Source organism: Brachyhypopomus gauderio, chromosome 10 (genome assembly GCF_052324685.1).
Source record: "Brachyhypopomus gauderio isolate BG-103 chromosome 10, BGAUD_0.2, whole genome shotgun sequence".
NCBI classification, from domain to species: domain Eukaryota; kingdom Metazoa; phylum Chordata; class Actinopteri; order Gymnotiformes; family Hypopomidae; genus Brachyhypopomus; species Brachyhypopomus gauderio.
Window position 1 is genome coordinate 16734026 of NC_135220.1, and position 25000 is coordinate 16759025.

The 25000-nt window shown below is 43.0% G+C and overlaps 1 long non-coding RNA gene across 1 annotated transcript in view; it reads left to right on the forward strand.

The window, feature by feature from the left end:
- Nucleotides 1-1998, forward strand: part of LOC143524915 (uncharacterized) — a 2641-nt gene extending 643 nt beyond the window's left edge. Inside the window, exons 2-3 of the long non-coding RNA XR_013133515.1 lie at nt 1-1384; nt 1472-1998. The exon at nt 1-1384 is cut by the window's left edge and continues 435 nt beyond it. This is a non-coding gene — a long non-coding RNA (uncharacterized LOC143524915). The remainder of the gene's footprint in view (nt 1385-1471) is intronic.
- Nucleotides 1999-25000: the final 23002 nt, after the last annotated feature.

The following is a 25000-nucleotide window of genomic DNA, read 5'->3' on the forward strand; positions in this document are numbered from 1 at the left end:
AGAATGTAATGGTTCACAAGACGAAGGGCTTCACGTGCTCATTCTTCAGGTTTCTTCTTTTTTTTATTGTTGTTGTTATTAGCCTGACCAGACATATTCTAGTGCAGTATTTTAAACTGTCAAGCAAGGGGAAAATCCAATATTTCGATAGCTTATTCAAGGACGATAAGAATTCTAAAGATATAATGCATAATTTGAATCTCTCACTTTCTTCCTAGTTTATGTAGAACTCATTGTTCAAGTTTTTGAATCAAATATAACCATTAATAATTCTTTCTGTCACTTCCATCTATGCACCTTATTGTGTGTGATGCTGCATGAGGGTCTTGTTTGCTTGCTGTAGCCCTCTTCATTGGCTGAAGGCCTTCACACACACACACACACACACACACACACACACACACACACACACAAATACATGCAGGCACGCATTCCATTCTGTGGCCTCCGCCCTCTGGTTCTGATTCTTCTGCAATCATACGCATACAGTGCAGTGGAGAAGGTTGTGGGGGAGAGGGAGGGACAGGGAAAAGATTTATGGGCGAAATTAAAGGCAGAGACATGCACAGGAGAGCAGAGGGGAGTGGGGACCAGCCGCGCACAGAACTGTGGAGGCGGGGCCTAGCCACAGCTCATGAATCCTAATCCTGCCATTTTATGAATCATTGTTTTCCTGGAGAGAGGAGACCCCCTAACACTGGATGACTTAAGAACGCCTTCTTGCGGCGCTAACTTCAAAGAAAGAATAAAAATAATTCCACGCGGACAAGAAGAGTGTGATCTTTAGATTCTAACTTTGTCTTTTAGATCAATGTAGTCTCTCTCAAAAAGCCATTGATTTCAAGACCTGTTATTTCCGACGGATACGCTGACAGTTGATTGAGAGTGCTATTGTAATGCATCTCTACTTGTGGGTATCGCAGCTTTCACGTCTGTTTGTTGAGGAGACGGGACCTTTTCATCTACCCCAAATGAGCGACGCCACAGTCGTCCTGTTATCCTGCATCCAATCGCTTCAATGCAAATGAAGCCACTTTTGAATATTTTCCCTAACAACAATGGGAGCCAATACCTTAGTGCTTTGCCTAAATAAAACCTTTTCAAAATGGCGCATTGAAGATAGAAACCAAATAATAAATGGACACAAAAAGGGATGAAGGAGCTAAGTTCTTCAAAGGCCCCGGCTGGCCGTCCGCTCCGAGCATAAAGGCTGATTGCAGCCGTGCCGCTGTGGGGGCATTGTGGGACTGTTTGTTCGCACATTCCTCCAGGCGGTGGGGCATTTTGTGCAGCTGTCAGTCTGAGAGAGGGGGAGCAGCGCGGATGTTATCGGAACCCCTCGCCTCGCTGTCACAGCTAATGAAGGACGTCTGGATCCCTACAGGTAAAGGTTAGGCCACAGAGCTCTCTCAGGCTGGCAAACTCTCCACCGACACTGATGCTATTCATCTCCGCTGCACTTTGTTTCCAGGCACAACACTGAACCGGTTCCGGACCAGACCAGACCGGACCGGACTGCTCGGCGGCTCTGACACACAACAAGCAGGCCTTCTTATTCTGTTGTTTCCCTTTAAAATGTTTTTAGCTTTACTTTTCCATGCACTTTTGAAGCAACAATAATAGTACACGAATAGCCCCCAAAACTGTCATGTTTTAGAGTTGTTGAAGAGACCACTAATGGGGTTAACTCCAGACTGGTCTCACCACTCAGTCATTTCTGATTAATCTGTTCTTTAGTCATGTGATAGAGTGTGTCTTAATGTAGGTAACTAGATAAAATACATTTTGTAAGATGCAGAAAACAAGCAGTGTATGTCTACTATGGTTGTAACAATACACTCGGCTCACAATTCAATTAGCATTGATTTGCAATACTGATTCGAGCAGAGCTGGAAGGCGAGAGGCCTGCAGATGCCAGTGTGACACACATCCAGGAGCTTACTGCTGGGTCTTCAGTGTGACACACATCCAGGATCTTACTGCTGGGTCTTCAGTGTGACACACATCCAGGAGCTTACTGCTGGGTCTTCAGTGTGACACACATCCAGGAGCTTACTGCTGGGTCTTCAGTGTGACACACACCCAGGATCTTACTGCTGGGTCTTCAGTGTGACACACATCCAGGAGCTTACTGCTGGGTCTTCAGTGTGACACACATCCAGGAGCTTACTGCTGGGTCTTCAGTGTGACACACACCCAGGATCTTACTGCTGGGTCTTCAGTGTGACACACACCCAGGAGCTTACTGCTGGGTCTTCAGTGTGACACACACCCAGGAGCTTACTGCTGGGTCTTCAGTGTGACACACATCCAGGAGCTTACTGCTGGGTCTTCAGTGTGACACACATCCAGGAGCTTACTGCTGGGTCTTCAGTGTGACACACACCCAGAATCTTATGGCGCATTTCCACTAGGGCCTACTTGGCGCAGTACGGTTCGATTCGCGACGGTTTGTGAGTGTTTCCATTAGTACCAGATCCCAGTTAGCCGGCCCCTTCGGGTACTATTTTCGTACCGACTCGCTCGAGGTTCTAACTGTTCCGAAGCGGTACAGTTCTGTGACGTGGAGGAACAGCATGACACTGATTGGCCAGGGAGTGTCGTCACAGGTTGCGTCAGGAGAGCGACTCCTCCGCTATGCTATGGACTCCTCAGCCATTTTTAAAACCCAAGGACCGAAGTCTGTTCCCTGGTCAAACGCCGAGGTACAAACCTTTCTGTTAATAATCAGCGATCAAAAAATCCAGGGTGAACTGGACGGGGTCACTAGAAATGTAAAGGTTTTTAGCGAGGTTTCCGCGCTAATGGCCACTCATGGCTACCAGCGGTCCGTTCAGAAGTGCCGGTCGGTCCAAGCTAAAAAAGCTTAAAAAAGCGATTACCGGGCGGTGAAGGACCATAACGGACACAGCGGAGCAAACCGCAAAGACTGGAAATGGTTCCAGCAAATGGATGTCATATACGGTCACCGGTCAGCCAGTAACGGAAGAGAAAACGTGCTGGATAGACACGGCAATGTTGGTGCTGGAGGCCACGGAGAATGGTGAGTGTATTGTGATTTCAGTTTTACTAGGCTCGTAAAAGATGTAATATGAACGTAATATGAACGCATCTATTGTAAACGCAGGAATTTAGAGCTGTGTTTGTAGTTAATGTTACCACCACAGTCACTACTGTACAATAGCTAGCTCTTAGCCTTGCTAGTTGCTAGTTAGCTGTAGCCATAAACAAAGCATGAGCAGCGATGACGTGCTACACATTTTGTGCAGTTACGCTATATTGTTGTTGCTTTCACGGGAATGCTTGTGTTTAATATTTATTTTTTACGTTCAAGATTCCCCTTCCACTGACGAGGCGAGCGGAGTTGGCGGAAAATGTTTCCTTCAACCGGGCTTTCCTCGGGGTGCTTGGCGAACTTGTGAACACCATGCGAGACAGACGCCAGTAAAAGCACACAAAATGTTGCTTGTAGTACTATAAATATTTATTTCATATAAAGCTATACGTTATTTTTAGGTAATTTGCTTAATTTTTAAACTATAACTATATTATTTACATATGTTGTACTTTAAATATCTATATTTCATAATAAAGTTTGATTGCATTTGATTGTATGACTGATGCTTTTTATGCAGGGTGTGTTCAGCCTGTTTGAGTAATACCAAATTATTATCAATAATTAGAGCAACCACATACAATAATGAAGATAAAGATAAATAAGATACAATAATGGTATGTGTTAAGGGGCATCGACCGGTGTTGTGGTCGCATACAAATGATGTCATGACACTACAACCCGCGCGCCAACAGCGACTCCACCCACATTGTGTTGGTCCACCATTGTAATGGAAACACAACGCGACCGTACCGTTCCGTTGCGAATCGATCCGTATCGAACCATACCGCGCCAAGCAGGCCCTAGTGGAAATGCGCCATTACTGCTGGGTCTTCAGTGTGACACACATCCAGGAACTTACTGCTGGGTCTTCAGTGTGACACACATCCAGGAACTTACTGCTGGGTCTTCAGTGTGACACACATCCAGGAACTTACTGCTGGGTCTTCAGTGTGACACACATCCAGGAACTTACTGCTGGGTCTTCAGTGTGACACACATCCAGGAGCTTACTCTGCTGGGCATTTAATAGACCGCAACGTTTGGTGTTCAAGAAATGTAATTACATTCAGTTGCAAAGTTAAACTAATGCATCTAATATCACCCATGTCTGTAATGTACGTTTTTCCCACTGCTGATGTTCAGTAGTTATCTGTATCTTCTTTTCAGTAGGTATATCTTCACTATGGGATAAGTATGGTCTTCTCAGCTTGCAAACCTGCCCTGAAAAAACAGCCGGAGCTGATTAATTACTGACTCAGCAGTGAAGAAAATAATTGATTATTTAATAATATTAATAGCACAATATCTCTGGTGTCCAAGGGAGCAAAAAATGTAATTGGGGAAACTTTGAAGTGTAGAAATGATAAGTGCACTTTAACAAATGAAAAATTCTCCAGGAAAGTCTCTCACAAATTCAAATGATTGTGAATGCACATAAAAGCAATACATAGCTAACAGCACGGCGTCAGAGCTGCTAACGGGGGGGGGGGGGGGGGGCACCTGCTCTGTCTCCCTCTTTCTTCTCAATTCCTTTTGCATTTTACATGTCACCTACAAACAAAACCATTGTAGATCTTCACATGAACTTCGGATGAACTCATCAATATGTTGATCTACCCACAGATGTATAATGTCCTTCTGTGTACTTATTCCATGAATGTTTGTTCTTCTGCTTCACCAACTTCAATTTTCTTTCTCTCCCTCTATCTCTCGCTCTCTCTCCCTCTCCCTCTTTCATTCTCTCATCGGCTCGCCTCACTTTCGCTATCACATTTGACATCATAAAAATTAGAAATATAAACGAATAACCCTGTTAGTATATTGGTATTATATATCGATTGCGTGGATAGCCATCTTTGTTCCGCGGCCCAGAGGTAATCCTCTTGTCTACTAAAGCAACGACCAAATGAATGCCAACGCATGCTTGAGCGGTTCCCGTCCTCTTCTGCGTACAGCACCCAGGGATGGAGCAGCAGGTTGAGGCATGGGAGGAGTCTGCCTGCCTGTTTGCTTCTTTCACCATGGAGAAGACTTGTTGCCTAGGAGACTAGATGACTGACAGCTGCCAGCGTAGGAGGCTCTCCCTGGACTTCGCTAGAGGATTTATGGCCAGGTGCATTATTACTGTGGAGGGAGAAACTGCACAACAATTCTTTGCACTGTTCTTCAAAATCAGTGTCTTTAACTCTTGTGTATGATGATGTCATCTTAAACGCAGACGTTAGGAAGGTGCATGTGTCTCGAAAATGAAGTACTGTGTAATACATAAAAATCCTTCAGTGAACCTACTGTATGTCCTCTCTGCTTCTTTTTAACGCTGAGCACTGGAGTTGCGTGTTCTCCATTAGAACGAGGCTTATTCCAAGCTAGATGTGACATGTCTCTGTCATATCTTCCAGTTGTCACTCTTAAGGTTGATTTGAAGGGCTCCTGATAGCTCCATGACAGGCCTCATGTTGTTGCAGCAGAGGGGAGTCATTTGAGAAGACACGGCTGGATGGCTCTGTTCCATCACTGTCAACCTCAAATAGAATTATTGAGTGCAGATTCTCTCCAAGTTCTAGACTGATGAGCAAGGTTGTCAAATGTATGACTTTTTGATGCTCTTTGATGCACAGTGACCTTAATTGTTGCAGTTTGGCTCCACAAGTTCTTTTTTTTAAGTCTGTGTTGAATTTTTGGTTTGCAGTTGAAGTTAGAAGAATATCAAAATTCTTAGCGGCTTGGAAACTAACTGGCAGTTAACTGGAAGCTGGCAACAAAGTTCTTGTTTCTTAAGCTGTTTTATCATAAAAAAAATAGAAATGAGAGAACAACTTGACTAATTTTCTTATTTCTGAGGATTTTACACTCATTTAGATACATTTTATTCTTCGAGAAAGTGCAAATGAAAGAGTAGTTACACGTAAGAAAAAAGACTAGAGAACGTCTGAGTCTACATGTGTGTGCATAAGTTGGCCCAAAAGTATTTTCACTGAGAAAATGTAGTGACATTTGTGGAGGACTTTTCTTGGCCCGACAGCATTCGTAAAATGTCTAATTGCATTTAAAAGGGTAACTTCATTAATCCAAACATGTAGAAATCAACACTTATATGTTCACTTTGGGGTTTATGTCTCCAGTCTCCTCACAATATACCCATTGTTGTTTTATTTTTCCTTCATCCAAGACACTTTTGACAAATCTAGTAAAATCAATAATATAAGCTCATAATACTTGTGACTCATATACTCATAATTAGGGGTGGGCATAGATTTTTTTTTAAATCTAGATTAATCTCACTGAAATCTTGAAATTAATCTAGAATAATCTATATTAAAATGGCTCATATGCATGCTACCCAAGTAATGACTAAAAGTCTGTTTTTGAGATAGGGTTTCTTAATACAGAGGGTGCATTAGACCAGGGGCTCATCTCCTGTTTCCAAAATGCATCAATAACTGCTTGAGGAAGCTGTTCTACTTTGATACTTGAAGAAAAAATACATGCTCAATAAAATGTAGGCTACTCATGTTCGGTTTATTCAGTTAAACATGAATTTGTAAGCCTACATACTGTACATTAAAAGGGGTTGATAACATGTTTATTCAGCTAAACATGATATTTGAAATGTAAGCCAACATTTAGTACATTTAACCTCACGGACGTAATTTGAAAAAGCCGGTTTTGGTCCTCTGCAGTTTTAACGGTTAAAAAGAAATATTTAAATAGCGACGAATCTAGCGCTAGGACCATGCAGAAAACGACCGCTCCGAGCTCCGCTCCGGTAACACGTTACGTTCCTAAAAATGAAATTTTCCATCAAGCAAATCTGGCGACTTCGTGGCTGCATCCATGTAAACACACGAACGATTTGTAATTCACAGGTTTGAAAACTCGTTCTCGCCCCTACTGTGCAATTTGTTTAGGAATACAGCCGACCTAAACTATCAAGTTGAAAGTCATCATAGTTTGCTTACCCATTTTGACCCAGTTCCCAACCCAACATCAAATTAACGAACGCCGTTAAAGCACTAATATAGGCACTGCACGCCAGCAGATGCCCTTAATGATTAAAAGGGAAATACCTGATGTATTTTTTACCTGTTCAGCAAACCTCTCCACATGTAGCAGTGTAAAGGCGGGGCTTTAGGGCTTTGAGAGTGGGCGGGGCTAGGCTAAGCAGCCTCGTCAAGAGCCACTCTGACTGAGCCCTGCAAATCCCACCGTTTATCCTCTCACTGGACCACACTGCTTTGTATGGTGACCACTCCGTGTATTGACCACTCAGCACTCATAGCAATTTGAAACTGTGTGAGTGTGCGTTTATGTGTGTGTGCACACGTGTTCAAGCAGTTTTAAATGCAAGTAGAAGTCCAGCACATACGGAGGTCACAATTTGAGGGAGGTTAGTAATGAGGTGGATTACGCTGGAGATGGCGAGGTTACGAGTGTGTAACAATGGTGAAAACACGCTGCATGAGGTGAAAGCAAGACATTTACCTTGACCTTGCTAAAGGATTCACATGTCTGATGCGCCTGTGGACTTGTGAGTGTGTGCAGGTGTGTGCGCTGGTGAGAGAGAGGGAGGAGGAGAGAAGGGCAGGGGGCAGTTTGATGGACAGTGGTAAGGCGAGCGATGAACTCTGGGATGTGTGTGCAGGGAGAATGCTGTGCTGATGGTGTGGATATGAAGGTCAGACGTAGATAGAGGGCCTGGTCTGCTGCTCTGGGAAAAACAGGTGAAATAGATTCCACCAGGAGGGGATTTACACCCCTCCACACACGCTGTGTTCAGGAACACTAAAGAAACCTGCTGACAACCCTCAAGATCCTTCAAGTTCGTTTTTTCCTCCATAAATTGCCTCATCCTTTAGTGCTGGCGTTAATCAGATAACATTTGATCTAAAGCGTCTAAAAATACACTCATCACCAAACACAAATCTTAAATAATACACTCATCACCAAACCCAAAACTTTACATTTAGGTGCATTTTATTTGCTCACAAAAAAAAAAAAAATTTATCAAAAGAAAGGAAAACAAGACCATTATCACCTGCACCCATAATACATTTATGCTAAAATCATTCTGTTGCTTTAGACGTACTGTAGAGTGTAATATCTCTCAAATTTAAGTCAACTTTGAATCTCAGGACCGTGTTTTCAAACATCTTTCAAATGTCTTTCCAGAGGGCAACTAATAAAGCATGAGGTTTAAATTTCTTCAGTGTGTTTGACAGAATCTCTCATATCTCATCTTCATGTGCAGTTACTTAAATATTTACGAATGTCCAGATCAACTGGTAACATCTTGTAAGCTAAAGCCAGCAAACCTGGTCACTGGACGTAAAGACTTCGTCTACATGTCCTGTTGTTCAGGGAGTAAAACAAAACAGTTCAGTGTTGCTAAAATCTGCAGCAGACCATACTAGATATAACTGGACTCTAAAGGAAGCGTTACGTTTGCTTCTGTGGTTTATTCTTAAGCAGTCTGCTTTCAATTTCTCAGAGGAAATCTCTTCTCTTACCAACACCATGATGTCCTTTTTGAAGCTGAAGTTTACAGTGTGATAAAGTTATGTGCTCTTTGATAGCTGGCGCAGTGCAGGGTTCCTAATCTCTCCTTGATCCTCTCTTCTTTGCAGTGTTGACAGAGCTGTGTGAGCTTGCAGATTCTTTTCAGACAGGTTCAGGTCTACCTCTCTCTGAGCTGTGTAGATATTTTCTTCACGTGTACCACTCTGCCAGTCCGGCTGCCTTCGGCTCATCCACGCTGGATCAGGCCGGATTTGAAAATGTCATGTCTGTTTCACTTTACCCTGTGAAGAATTCTCACTTTCACTTCACCCTACGCCCACCTTGAGAAACCCGGCTGGTGTTTCGTGCAGGGATATCTGGAGATGTATAACGTCTTCTCTCCTGAGAAAAGCAACTCCAGCAGTTGCTGACCTTGAGAGCAGGCCAGTGGTGGGGTGTTGCGTGAGGAGCCACAGAAGGGCTTTATCAGTTACGGCTCAGTGTTGGGATGAGGCTTGGCGTGCCTGGGCCACCGTAACTCAGGGAATCTCCTAGACCAAGAAACGGATCAGTCAAGGGATCAGTCAGGAACAACAGTAATGTAAATTCTGGGTCCTACATTCCTCATCCCAGTCCAGAGCTCCTTCATTTAAATTGGCCTTTTAGGTCCGAAATTGGAGATGCAACTAAATTGTCCTATTTTACAGCAGATGTATGTTATATAGTTTTATTGGTGGTAGTAAAGGAAACATTTTTTTCTCTTTTCTTACATGCCTGTTAAATGCTAATTAAGGGGGAATATATACTGTGTTTTTTGATGAGTTCTTTATGCAGCTGTTTTGTATTCTTGTTTTAAAATGTCACTTTTCTACCATATGTTCTATAACTGAAAAGTTTCTTTCCTTACCTACAATGTAAGAATTATATTTGGGAGCTTTGGATGGTTTCTGACCCAGGCAATATGGTTTTCACAATGATGCCTGGATTGACTTCCAGTGAACAGGTCTGATTGGCTGTGCACAGCACACCTGACAAAGGGCAAAGGATAGTGAATGCCACATGGAATGTCTCCTTTTTTTTTTTTACAGAGAAATGACACGTGGGACACGCCTTCCATTCGAAATAAAATCCTAAAAGAGGAGGGTTAATTGCCAAGCTGTTATTGTTTATAGTTTTTTTTATATGTAGGCAATTTATCATGTTCTTTTTCTTATCAAGTGGTGTTGTCCTCCCTCCAGAATCAGGACATGTGAGGTTCTACAAAGGTTGCTGGGGTATTCCTGAAGAGCTGAAATGGTGTTAGGAGAATTCTTAACATCTAATATCTAGTAAAATGTAAATGCAGCATACTTGCTATGCTTCTTATCATCTTACCTTTACCTTTGACTACATTTGTCTCTTTCTGGCCTTCATTTCATCGTGTTTTCATATATTCCAACAAGGTATCTTGTTCTGTATTGTATCATAACTTTATCCCAATACGGCTCTGTTGTTTTCATGAGGATATTGCATCATGATTCCACTGAGAGTATTTTTTTTATCTTTATCTTGTAAGTGCACTCAGACTGTCTGCTTACTGCAGTGTGATCTCCTCAGCTCAGCATGTTCAACTAATTCGGATATAAAGCCCTATTCGAATATTCTACTGACAGCTTAATAAGATGTTAGAGTGAGATGTTTCACAATACCTCCCCGAATCTTGAATGTAGAGGGAGGCAGTGTGGCGGTACTGTGGAGTCTCATATCAGCAAATCCAGAATGTATCAGGTTCGCCACTTTCTGTCCTTCCATTCCGTATAGGACTTTTCTAGCTGTAGTGAACCGAGTGTAACGTAGGGTTCCCATTTGTGCTAGTAGTTACAGAGGATTGTGGACATGGCTACAGGCAGAGTGAAGGCAGGTAGATCACTCTCTCTTACATCTTTGTTGTTTGTTTGATCTGTTAGTTGAAATCGACTGGCTTGTGGAGTATTTGAAACAAAACCTGGAGTGGATGGCTGATACTGCACCTGTCTCTGTGCGTACCCAGACAAAATATTCTCGTCTGTGAACTCAGCCTTGTGCATGAACTCAATATTGCGCAATGTTGTGCATATGCTTCAATGGCAGTGAAGTAAGCATCATTAAGACAGCTGAGATCATGTGAGAATGTGGGTAGCAATTATTGAGTCTCTGTGTTAATTAACTGGTAAAGCATCAGATTTCTTTTGTGCTGTTATCAACAATATGTGCTTGACAATGCTTAAATAAAACACAGAGTAAGCTCATTTCCTGCATATAATAAAAAATAATTACTTTCTTAGACAGACATGACAACCAAAATGAAAAAAGCCAAAACTGTGATAAAAAAAATCCTATATAATTCCATACATACAGGTATCCAGAATCTATATACAATTCCAGCTATCTGATTTGTTCATGACAGAATGAATACCAGAGGTCCTAAGACCGAATAGATTGATTGGATGATTCTGATAAAACACACACACACACACACACACACACACACACACACACACACACACACACACACACACACACACACACACACACACACACACAGACACACACAAAAGTACCATTATAAGACCAGACAAAGCAAAGCTCCAGGTAAAACCAGAATAATGTGTGTACGCTACATTCTGTTCAGTTAATCTTAAGGTTTTTTTTTCTTTAAATAAGATTAACTGAACTGAGTGTGGCTCAACTGCTCTATTTAACATTCATTCTTATTAAACACTCACTCTTTGTTCTTATCGACATATATGTGTCCATGTCACATCAATAACTGCAGCTACATTTTTGGGGTGAGGTGAGACAGATGGCATCTACAATAACCCAGTGAGTTTCTTCGTTTCTAGTACTCACATATGACTCTTTGTCTCTCTCTCTCTCTCTCTCTCTCTCTCTCTCTCTCTCTCTCTCTCTCTCTCTCTCTCTCTCTCTCTTCTCTTCCACCGTCTCTCTCAGACTTAATCATTATTCTGCCCAAACACACAGCCACTCCTCGTACGTGAGTGGCAGTGAATCCTCACATCAGGGGGACTTCAAAGCTGGCGGTGGTAGCGCATTGTGTCTGTGGAGGGCTGAGCAGCTCAAAGGCCTGTGGCTGCAGCGGCCGCCATTAGAGCAGGAATACTGCACCATTGTTCTCCTGTCCTCCCGTCACTGTGCTGTTCCACAGTTTAGGTTCATCTTAATAAAACATAAAAGAGATTACAGGTTGCTGGGCTAACAGTTTCATTCACATTCATCAGCATAACCACATCAGAGTAATCTCAGTCATTTAGAAAATCGTGCAAAATGTGTCAATGTGAAAAGAATGTATCGATGCAGTTTAATATACATTTAATTCAACTTATATAAACACATATATAATGAATATATATGTCAAAAAATATTTATAAAAATGGATACGTGGGCTGTGTTTCTTCTGGGATCATTTCTCTTGAGAAATTGTCTCATGAAAACATGCTATACTTAATAAACAATATGCTATGCTAGCGCCTTAGGACAAGGACAAGGGGCGTCCTCCTTGCTGTGTGTATCAGTTCCACAGACACTTAATTAAAAACAAGGATGAATGTCCTCGTGTCTCTGTGTTACTCACAGTAGTGATGAACTTTGCCCATTTGGTGGGGGGAGGTTGGAGTTGAAGTGGATGGCTGTTAATCGTGATAGTTGGGGGAAATGTGCTTTTAATTGTCTCATTTCGGCACGTTAATGTGCTTTCGTATCAGAGCCCAGAGGCATTCGATTAATTATGTTGTTGTTGTGTCATCAGAGGGATGCGGCTGCCCTTACGCAACCCAACTATACATCACCCCAGCTTGTTTATGAAGGAGAGCCTTGATCAGAAGATCTGCTGTGCCTCAGGGCAGCGACTAGCCAGATACTGTCCAGGTAGGTGCACAGAGCTGCTCTCAAGCAAACATGTGAAGCCCACCTTTGAACTTTGTGCTTACCCACCAGCTTTGGAGAAATGGACGATGTGTGGATCAATACTGAGCTCCGTGCAGGGCTGACACACCTCGTCGTATGAATTTGAAACTTCGGCTTCAGGCTTTGAATAGTGTAAATTTAAACCTGTGTACCGACTGGAAGCAATCTGAGGCCGCAGGCCTTCTTCATGACTGCTGGTGCTTTTATACGTCAGGATAAGTGTTTTTATTTTCTTAATTACAATAGTCCTTCTCAGTGTCATGTTTGGCCTTTCCCCAGTACATCCTTGTTTTTGTTTGCCATGTGCTTCTATGTTTTGGTGTTAGTTTTCACACCCCCTTATGTTCTTCTCCGTCCTTCATCATTGGTTTTAGCTGTTTCTAGTTCAGTTCCTTGTTAGTCCTAGTAATCCAGTGTATAACACCCCTGTGTATGTCCTGTCTGTTTGCAGGTCCTTGTTTTTTACAACCCTGGTTGTCAGTGTCTGAGCCTTTATATTGTGGAGTGTTTATTTCTGTTTATCATGTCTTCTGGTGTGTTACAAATTGGCCCACTGACCCTGTACCATCTTAACGACTTTGATAATGGCTTTGCCATTAATAAATCTTGCTCATCTCTGCACATCCGTCTTGCGGTACACCCGGTTGGAAAGCAGGTGTTACACCCTGTCATTTGGCGCCTTCGCTGGTCTGGAATCTTGAAGGAGCTTAACATATGCTTCCTGGGATACACATGCCAGCCGTCGGTTCGAGGAACAGGCCACACAGGACGTCCAGAAGCCTGATGTAAGAACGCCAAGTGTCAGACTCCTGCTGTTCAACACGTGTGCTCGACATGGGTGGGACACATGAAGACCCCAGTGCGTGTGAATGTTCATGTTGCATACAGTGTAAATATGTATCTCATATTTCCATCAGATGAGAGCTGCACCTGTTAAACCCCCCACCCCTCTTTCCCACGTGTGTCTGACACACATATGCTGCAGACTGTTCTCATGATGTCCACGAGGAACGGAACCTTTAAGCCAGTTGTGGCTGTGGCTGTATCCTGCAGATGCTGCTGCCTGCAACCTCTCAGACTCCCATCTGCTCCCACATGCCTGCTGGTTACTGACGGTGAAATGAGGAACCCTAGCACACTCACAAACACACGCTAATCCCCAGGTCCCCCTAGACGCCACTGGCACGGAGCTGGCCGGTCAGATCCGCGCTGGGCCCTATTCAGAACACTTCCGTTCAAAAACACTGGTGACAGGTCAATCAACGGTAGAGATCATATTCGATATTATGACAAGCCTAAAAGCTCCAGTGGGAGTGATGACTTGAAGATGCATAGCTACAGTAAATGAAAGCTGAGGTATATGACTAGCTGACTGGCTAAGCACTGATGGATGTAGGCATGGGAGAATGGTGAGTGACCCAGAATAAGACACCGTAAACATGATTGATAGATGTGCTCATAGCAGAGACGTTGTCAAATACACTGGGGCTGCTATATGTGTCAGTGCCCTGTAATGCAGAGTTGTACTTCACAAACAGTCATGATGAAATACAGCCACTTGGGATCCTCAGTGGGATTCATTGAACAGGTTGGACACGTGTGGTATACTTTGTGTGATGATGTGTGTGTGTGTGTGCGTGTCTGGTGGCAGTGGGCAGGACTCTCTCTCTTCACCTGTTTCCTTTGTGTTCGATGCGCGGGTGAATTTCAGCGTGTATGTGTATGCTACAAGCACTCCATTGCGTTTTCAAGTGGTCATATGCATCGTTGTCTCCTATTACAGGCTGCAGCGTTAGTGCCCGACACTTCAACCTGACGAGCTCCTCTTTTCTGCAGATCATGTAAAGGCATTTATGGGTGCCTGGCTGTAGCAGGGCTGCACTGAAGGCGGCCTCATTGGGCTGTATTGTGTGTGTGTGTGTGTGTGTGTGTGTGTGTGTGTGTGTGTGTGTGTGTGTGTGTGTGTGTGTGTGCGTGTGTGCGTGTGTGTGTGTGTGTGTGTGTGTGTGTGTGTGTGTGTGTGTGTGTGCGTGTGTGTGTGTGTGTGTGTGTGTGTGTGTGTGTGTGTGTGTCCCAGACGAGTGCTGATCAGACTTTTCTGAAGGCTCATCAGTGAGCAGCAGTGAAATGTCATTGAGCATTAACATAAGGTGCAGTGTGTGTGTGTGTGTGTGTGTGTGTGTGTGTGTGTGTGTGTGTGTGTGTGTGTGTTTGTATCTGTGTCGGAGTGCATGTGTGTAGGCTGTAGAACAGAAAGTGAAAGAGAAGGATGTGTATGTATTGATCATGATGAATTCTACCCATCTGTGCTGTAGTGTTTGCTCAACACTGATGTAGCACTACTAGAGCATCACTGCCATCAAACACTCATTTGTTAATGTTCCATTGACAGAATGGTAGGGGGTGTGGCAGCCCTATGGTTTATTCATACACACACCTTCTGTATTCCTGCAGCTATTCTTATTTTATTCGTGTTGGGCTTTTCATTCACGCTGATTACATCTGTGTCCCTAAATCCAGACGGCAGAATATGGATTACAGACAGGAGGAGTGTGAGCTCATGCTGGCTAATCCCTGGCCTACGGCTAGTGTTAGCTCCATGCTAAATCTCCCTCTACGCCCACACCATCATATGTCATGACTTGCTGACATGTATAGATTTCTGCTGGATCACACATTAATGCTAATGTATTCCCACCAAACAAATTACATTTAGTTATTCATGTACATGTTAAGCGGTGAGCCGCACCATGACATCTCTATTAGCCGCGTGGGTCCCTTGCGGACGGACATCTGCGGCTGGGCCGAATGCAGAGTTGTTCCTCTGGGACGTGACGGTGTGTTGGTCCCTTTGGGACGTGGTTGTGTCCGGTCCGGAGAAGGGAAGTGTGTGGGTGTTGAGTGAGCCCCAGTGCGTGGGCAGCCACCAGACTGAAATGGGCAGTCGGCTGGGCTCTAAATCAACGTAGACGGGCGGGTCTCTCCCGATCCTCACCGTCAGCTGAGGCCGGTGTCTTCATCCTGCATGAGAAGCTGTGTGCTTACATGGCTAGTGCATTGTATTAAAGGCCTGCTGGCGTTCCTCTTCCTCCCCCACAATCCCCAGCTGTGTCTCAGTGGCCCTGTTCTCTCACAGCACATACGGGAAATTTTATTTCTTTATATTCTTTATTATTTTAAGAAAGTTTATTGTCTGTAGAAGCAAAAAGACATTTTGCTTTAAACGATATAGTCTAATGAAATACACCCATTATGCTCTTCCTATTTAGTCTAGACCTGCAGTTGTTTGTCAGATTGCTGAAGGTTATACACACACAGACACACAAAGATAGTTGTATTCTCAATTTTCACATACTCTTACCTTTTAATATTAATTGCTGTCTAGTTGCTAGTGGCCTTTGTATGTAGTTGTACTCCTAAGGGTGTGTCCCACTCTGGGTGAGACATTCAGGCATAATCTGCCCATTACATTTCACACTGCCAAAGTGTTTGTCACTAAGCACTTTTTACACCACACCCTACTTGATCTATTGGCCCCACTGACCTATGACCCTCACCCGTGGAAAGGTCGACCGTTCCGCTGTAGAAGATGTGCTTTAAGAGGCGTTTTCCCAGACACCCATCGATTTGGGACACATTCATCATGAGACGTTCACTCTTCCAATGCTAAACCAATTATATGCTGTTTTCATGAGATGGGAGCAATGGATGAACGATTTGTTCAAGGTGTTTTAAAGGCGTGTGGTGAGAAGTGTGTGCAGGAGACAAGAGAAACGCCAAAACAGCAGAGATAAGCGTGCGTGTGTGTGTGTGTGTGTGTGTGTGTGTGTGTGTGTGTGTGTGTGTGTGTGTGTGTGTGTGTGTGGTGGATGGTGGTGAATAATGGACATGTGTAAATTATTAGAGAGCGTTATATGGCGTAATTGCTGCCCCACAAAGCTAATTGCGCGTGCTGAAAGGTCTATGGGCATTGCTGAACTCTGATAACACCCTTTTCTTCAGGGAACAAAGGAAGAAGAGCTGGACTAGCCCTCACGCCCCCCCGAGGGCCCTTAATGACCTCACGCGCCTCTTCATGGCTTCGGCATTACGCTAAACCTAATGGCCTCCAGTCGTTTGAGGCGAATTAACCATGTAAAACACAAACACATTTCTTCACTGCTGTCCTGCTTTTCAAGACGTCAGGACGCTTTTTGTCCCTCCCCTAAACACACTAGTTTCTTTTTTGCTTTGGTGCTCATACAGTTTACGTCACACTAGGAACGTCTTCATTAATTATATGTAAGTAGCTTTATATGTGACGTATTGATGTATATTATGATTTTTTTTTGTGATTTTGCAGTGTTGTATTGCAGTGTTATTTAGATATGTAAAGAAAGAATGTGCATAAATAGCTCTTTTTAAAATTGTGTATCCATGAATAAAATGGGCTCCCGGTGTGTGACATGTCGCCAGAACTCCACGTGTCCATGCACAGCGTATCTCCTCGTGGTTTCTTACTATTTGCTTTCTAGATTGCACCATTACAGGCAAACGTATTACGAGATTTGTTTTATCTCCTGTAGTCCTGTTGAGTGATTCCCTGGGCATTTATTGTATTTCAGCTTGAGCACACCACGAGACTGCTATTGGCAGTTGTACAGGGGGTCATTTTTAGGATTAGAGCAGCCTTGCTTTCATGTGCTTACTTAAGCTCAATCCAGGCCCTTGTCAGCAAACAGCTCTCAGCCACTGCAGATCTTTTGAAGTGGAAATGGAGGCAGAAGCCATGTCTCCTTCCACAGCTAAATTGACGGCCTTTTTTCACTCCGGCCCTGTTAGACCCCACCACCTCAGCTGCCTTCTGTCGCTCCTGCTCAGTAACAACCCTTCATACATAGTGGATGTGCTTTCAGATGGTCGACAAAGAAATTTACCTCCATCCCTATCAAAGTTGAAGAATATTGATATAGAGGTGCAGCAAAATACAATTCCTGGAAGGAAAAATACTGAGCCCCCCCCCCCTTTTTTTTAAATAAATATTCAGCCATGGCACAATGCTGAAGGCCTTTTCAGTCATGAAGAACTACGGAGGAATACTTGGGATGAGGATAAAATCTCAACTACTGGATGAGAAGTTGAGGCTTTGCTGATTTTAGAGGAGAGCCCCGGCTTTGAGGGTTCAGAAACTCCTCTTATGTGGAAACCGCAGTAGAAAGACCCCATAATGACACCTCCCTTTGTTGTACTTCCAGAGATGCACATTGCTCACTTCTGGCTCCATTGATCCACTGCTAGACCAGCAAGATTGAACTGAAGCATCAGCAAAGGTCCAACAAAGTGAACACGAGCAAACAGGCTTAATGAAAGCAAAGAGTTGAAGCTCATGTCGTAGGAAGGCTCATATTTCATATTTTTTCAGACAGATCGGATCAAACTTTTCTGTAGAATATTTAAAATTATATTCAACTAGGCACAACTATAGACTTTAGTTTGCAACAAATATCTTATTAAATTCTGGTTTATAGGATAAAACTCTTATTTCAGGTGACAGCAATTTTATGTTGCAAATTTTACGTTGCGAATTCTGCCATTCTGTGATGTGATAAGATCTGCAGGACCAAGCTAATATAATAACTTACATTTACTTAAAAAAATTCAATCAGTTATATTTTGACTGTACTCCATTCTTACATGATGGCACTTTTGGTGTGAATCAGAGTAATTTGAAACTACAGTATGAACCCACTAGCTTCCAGTTCTCACAGTTCCTGGAGTCCGAGCGTCTCGGACGAGGTCACCATCGTGCAGCCCCGTGTGAGTGTGAGCGCATGTGCGTGCTCATGTACGCCCGTCACACCCAGCAGGAGGAACTTCTCCAGCGGGCTGAGGCAGGTGTCCTTTAACACTGTTGTCTCCGGCTCTGACAGCACACTGTTTTTCTCTGTGATTTAGCGCCTCGTCGCTGGTCTCATTTCCAAAGCGGCGTGGCAGTGTGTGCTCTAACTGAAATGCCAATTACACAGACACTCCAGATAAATTCTTATTGTGGCTCAGCCATAAACTTCAATTTAACAGCAACAAATTGACGAGTCCTCCCACCCTGCCCCTCCCCCTCCCTGCCCCTCCCCCGCCTGGCTCCCTCTACCCTCCCTCATCTATTCATATTTGCAGCAGCTAAAGATGGATTGTGGGATAATAGTGTGATCTAGCAAAGTAATATGCAAGCTTTGCTTTTGAATAGTAATCCAGGAAACTGGCCGATGTCTGGAATCTTGCATATGTTGAGGGTATTATTTCTCTATAATTATCATTTATTTCTCTATTTTGGTTGATTTTTTTTACACACAGTGTGCAATTTCTGTCATTGATTGTATGTATTATGTATTTGTATTTGGTGTATTTCTAAAATTCATGTTCTTTTATGGCAACACCTGAAGTTCTTTTTCGTGATGAGGTTTACTCGATAAACTGCAAAAGAGGGACACTGTTTCATTATGGGTTGGCAATACAGATATTAAACACATTTGCATAATTTGTTGTCTTTGACGAAGTGCCTCAGAGCCAGCAACCTGTGCCCCGTTCCAGGGTGGCTACGATCTGCCAAACAAAATCCCACTCCCAACTCTCCTCCTTTCTGCTTTCTGGAGCATAATGCAATATTAATGAGGCTTAGAGCATGTTTGGACCCACTGGCACAGTTGCCCTTATGAATATAACTGAGTAACACCCACCACATTAGCATTTTAATAATGATTTGCAGGTTTGATTAGTTTCCATTTGTGACTCTGACAGGTTAATTGAAAAAGCTTTGTGTTGCTCTTGTGAGTCGCCATCTGACGGCCCGATTGGGGAATGATATATGAAGACTTGCTCGCCGCTACGCAACGTTCTCGCTGACCAAAAAGAGAGCTCCTCGCGACAGCTCGGCTGCGTAATGGCGCTCTACGCACGCCTGGTCTTTATTTTCACATTCACTCTCGTTCCCTGGTGAAGAATTCCTCACAGGATTGAATTTGATTGCTTGGCCAATGATCCACTGCGCCAGTTAATGAAAATGACAGAACGGTGACGGGTGCTGGTGGTGTGTGTGTGTGCGTGTGTGTGTGTGTGTGTGTGTGTGTGTGTGTGTGTGTGTGTGTGTGTGTGTGTTTGTGTGTGCGTGTTTGTATATGTGTGTGGGCAGGTTATCGTGTTGATGCTCTCTGCAATAAGTGTTATCCAAGACAGGGAACTTCATGAAAATAAATGTGCAACAGTCTAGAGACATACACGTACTGCGGTGAATAATGAGAAAGGGTGCGACGACTTGTTGATGTCAGGGTCGGACTGTCAGACGCTCCTCCAGGCCCAAACCTTGAAGAGGACCTTAGTTCTGGGATTAAGAGGGGCAGTGGAGTTGAGGGCGGTGAGGTTCCTGCAGCACAGGGACTCGTTTGACCCGTCTGACCCACCGGATTGGCATGGTGAGAAATATGGCACTTTTGTAATGTGTATGTTTGTAATCACAGTCTCTTAGTTTCATGTTAACGACAAATGATGTAAAAAGTGTAATATGAACACTCAATTTCTGAAACGCTGTTTTGCATCGTCTGGTTATGAGGGAGTGTCCTCGGTTCGTAATTGTCTTTCCTCGATATTGCGGCTGGTAGATTGGTTGCAAATTGGTGAAGAGGCTATTCATTCCAATAAAGATGAGAAGCAATTGAGTGACTTTGTCTACTGAGGAAAACAAATTCTGTTTGGTGAATACAGAGCGAGTGTGGTCTGGAGAGGAGTGGGGGGGGGGGGCGATTTTTTCATTAGTTTGTCTTATGTGGAATGGCTCTTGGGTATGAGTCTTGGGTTAAATTACAGAAGTATTCTTTTCCTCACCTATTTCCCAGGAGGCTTACTGGCTATTGATAAGGCAACCCAGATAAACACAGCACGGAAAAGACAGGGAACAATCCCAGTTCTTCATCTCTATCGCACCTTCACTATCATCAGACTAAACATCTATCCAAAAATAGAACCCATTATTCTGTGCACTTTGCATAACTTTGTATATTTTTCATTTGACAAGCAGGCTGTCAGCTGTGTTTTAAATTGCATTGCTATTTGTGCACAGAAGTCAAGAGATGGAAACAATGATGCGCAATATAATTTAAATGAGTTTAAGCAGTGTCTCCCATCACAGACTTTGGATTGATGTCTCATACATGAAAGAAAGTCACTCAAATTCTAAAGGCCAAGGTCCTTGCCACGGTCTTCTGCTTCAGTCAGGGTTTGTTTGGAGATTCTGCAGCAGTGATTGGTAACGTTTCTGTTTGCTCTTCCTTTGTGAGATACTGGGAGGGGTCACTGTTGAATTTTTCTTTGATGATACATAAAAACGGTCTGGGAATTTGTTGACTTGAAATCCAATCGAGTGCTGTTTTTAGTAGGCTTCTCTCAGGACTGTTTGAGAGATCTTCTGAAGCCATCCGTTGTCGTCACTCCAAAGATTCATAACCGCATCTTCTCTGTTTCTGGGTTTAGAACCTCTGGCTGATAACACAGATGGCAGAAAATGCTGAAGACTCATATATACAAATAAATGAAGGTAACGCAAGGCTGGAAATATTGAACATATATTAAATATTGACTTTGTACTTTAGAGGTCTATTGCTGACTCGTCTCCGTTGATTTAAGGAGGCTGATTGGCTAGATTGATTTCAGTCCTTCAAACCCGAACACTTGAAGACGAATGAGAGGATCGAAAAAGGAACTAACTCTCTTCCAGTGTCAGACTGGAAGAACCCCTCCGAATATCTGCACACCTACAGAATCTAAGATGGTTGCGTATCTCATTTGCGCTCTCCAGTAATATTCCATCACATTACACAGTTTGAAGTGGGCTCTTTATACTCGAGAGCTGAGCCGAGTGAAGCTTCTCTCTGTCCCACTCTCCTGTGCTCTTGCTTTATCTCTCTCAAATTTCCAGGCTAGAGAAAAATACAGATGAGATCAAAAGGTTTCTCGCTGACATGGGGTTGGCCAATATCATGATGACAAATGTAAGAATGAGGTGCAGGAGTGAGATTTAGTTCTCTTGGCATGAGCTGAATAGCAATAGAACTCTTACGAGCATCCTTTACATCAGAGTGTTGTAGCCCTCAGCCCCTTTTGATGTCAGGATAAATCAGTACTCCTTCCATCCCACGCCTTAAAAAAACCAATAATTTGGCACCTTTAAAAAAAAGAAACTAGAGGCTTGCCTATTTGAGTGGGCTTTGACTGGTATTTAACAGCCAAGAGCACTGGATTCCGGTTCAGACATAATCAGTGAGAGGCTTTTGCATTTTCTAGATAGGACAGGAAATAGTCTCCAATTATCTGAGTTTAACAGCTTGAAAGGGACATGTTTAATGAGAAATCTGGCAATGTAGTGTTGATATTACAAACCACAGCTATAAACGTGCTTCAGTTTGTTCACAGATTCATGAAGGAATTGTAATTGAGATTTGAAATGCTCATATGTAGCATTCTGTTTCCCAACATGTTGCAGTGTGTGTTTGCATTTTGAAAGCAAGATAATGCAGAATATAATTTCAGGTGGTATTTTGGACAGATTGTAAAAGCATGGAAACAATGTGGAGACATTTGATTGCAAAAGTTTACAGGTCAACCTCATACAACCACTTGGTAAAAGGGCCCATTCTTTAGAGGAGATTTGTCAGCCCAAGACAGACTGAATAGTTTGTGTCTGTTCTTAAAAGATGCCATCATGTATGATAAGGAGTAGGAGTCTACAGAATGAAACTGAATTCAAATAACCTGTTAAATGCTAAATTCATACTTTGGGAATGTGAATATAACTCAGAGTAAACACATTCTGTGGATTCAATGAGTCCTGCACAACAAATACTTAGAATTTTGGCATATTCCTGTAAACAAAACTGGATCAACGTATGTATAATGTGGGGATTTTGTCTACGTGCAGTGGGACTACGGCTAGTGCTCTGGCCTTAATAAAACACTGAAGTTTTTGTCTGCTTGAGCCATTTTTGTCTCCTGTGTTTTAAATTAATGACTTGCCGCATGACCAAAGCTCTTCTGAGTTTTAGATCATAGACAGATGCCCTGACATTCTGCTGTACACATTCGGTTGTATTTCCTCATTCAGTTTGAAACTCATCCGTCCCGCAATGGTAGGAAGCCATGCAGGCCCAGAGGCAACCATCTTGAGATGGTTATTGGAGAGCTGTGGTTTCCTCCATGGTTCACCCCCCCTCTCCTTTGAAGACCTCTTCTTGTTCAGTGTTTTTCCCACACAGCAGACACATGGACATAGATGTTATCCGGTGCAAAGGTTGTGTGCAGATCTTTAGTTGTCACTCCATAGACCTCCATAGTCCATAGACTCCATAGACCTTTGCCCATGCATGTGTAGTTGTAGCATGTGCTATATTGCTCGTAGTGTTGCAAATATCCTGTTGTGTAGAGAACGGTGTATGATTTTGCCATATGTCAAAGTTAAAACTTACACCTGCACGAATTGGAACAATTCATTTAATTAGTTCTTCTAGAGGATCACGTGCTTTTTTTCTGCATGAAGCTGCATGAAAAAAAAAAACGAACGTAAAATGTACTGCCATGCAGGCAGCCACCATTTAATGGAGTCTGTCTCGCCAGCAGACACGTCCCTCTCCTTAAAGTTAGAGGAAGAGTTTCTCCCATGTTGTGACTTTGCCCTTGGCCTGCCTGTGTAATCCCTGCTGTCCCGCCCTCTAACCCGCGACTCTCAGACGGCTCTTCGGGGAACGCTCTGGAGAGACGGAGCCGTGCTTTTGTGAGCCTGCCGTGGGCAGGAAAGCAAAACAGCAGTAATGATGGAGAACTGTCAGGCCTGGAGGAGCAAGCGACCCCTCAAGAGTTGACTTGAGTGAGGATTTGTGTGTCTTTCCCTTTCTCTCTTGCTCTCTCACTCTCTCCTCGGTGTTACACAATTTATCTGTGGAATGTCCTTTCCCAGGACGTCTAACAAAGCTGTTTACTTCCATCTCACTGCAGGCTATCGGTGCCGCCATTATCGGTGCCCGCGAGAGCTGCGTTAGCTGATGAAATACTTTAGCAAGGCCAGAGGAAAGGCTAACTTTGGCCACAACACATCGTATCAGCTTTGAAACATATCAGTGACAATAGACAAGAACTTTATGAAGCATCAACGCTCATTCACATGTTTCACACGAGGAGGATACATTTCCTTGTAAGCACGTTTTAATATACAAATACAGACTGCGCTGCAGTGGATGGAATGCTTACATTATCATATATCATCATATATTCATGTCAAAATCTGCTATGTGAATCTATAATATAATATCTTATGGGCACTGTTATGAAATGTTATCTCCCTTCATGTTTTTGAATAAGCACATACACAAGTAAAAAAAAGAATAAACAACAACATTGCAAAAGAAACCCAAGAAACCTGCTCTCTGCATGAACAAGCACACTTTTACTTGTTTAAAGGTGATGACCGGGGAGAGGGATTTAAAACACACGGACAGCAGGGTGAGTATTGACTCTGGCCGAGTGAAATGGTTCAGGCAATCCTGTTAAGTGTTTGTGCCTGTGGCTTCTCTGGAGATTGTGGTCAGGTAGAAGCTGAATTGATTGAAAGAGGAGACGGCAGAACCTGGTGGTGGTGAGATTTTACCTGCTTAAAGGGTGATAGATCAATTCCAGCTACTGCCTGGATAAGGGACATTGCCATCAATTATCATTTAGCTAATCTAACGCTTATTGTTATGGGTAGACTGGGAACTTGAGCAAGTGGAGCTCCAAACTTTTGATGACCCGGTCCACACCATGTGACCTCTTTAATGGTTTTGTAAACAACATATTTAACAATCCTACAAAGTTTTACAGATGTGAACCTTATGTGAACCTTCAGTGTTCCATATCCATTATATATATATACCTTCAGTGTTCCACCATAATCACATAGATTGTGTATATATCTGCATATTTCTTAAATCCTACATTTACATTATGTTTATTTTTAGTTAAATTTAGTTTTTATATTTCTAATATGTGTTTATAAGATATTCATATTTATATATTTATAAAAAATATTTAACATACTATTTATTGTTTATGTTTGTAATTGTTCAAACATATGTTGGTAAAAAATCAGCTAATACTAAAATCTTTAGAATTTTTAAATGTAATCGGTATATTACATTTTTTTAATGTAAATGTAAATGTGCCGTATTTTGTCAATTGTGATTTTTACACCGCAATCGAAATTTGTCCTCCGCTTTTAACCCATCTGTGCAGTTAGAACACACACACACACACACACTAGTGATTACTAGGGGGCTGTGGTGCACACGTGCCCAGAGCAGTGGGCAGACCTAGCCCGCCACCCAGGGAGCAGTTGGGGTTAGGTGCCTTGCTCAAGGGCACCTCAGTCATGGCCTCAGCTCTGGGAATCGA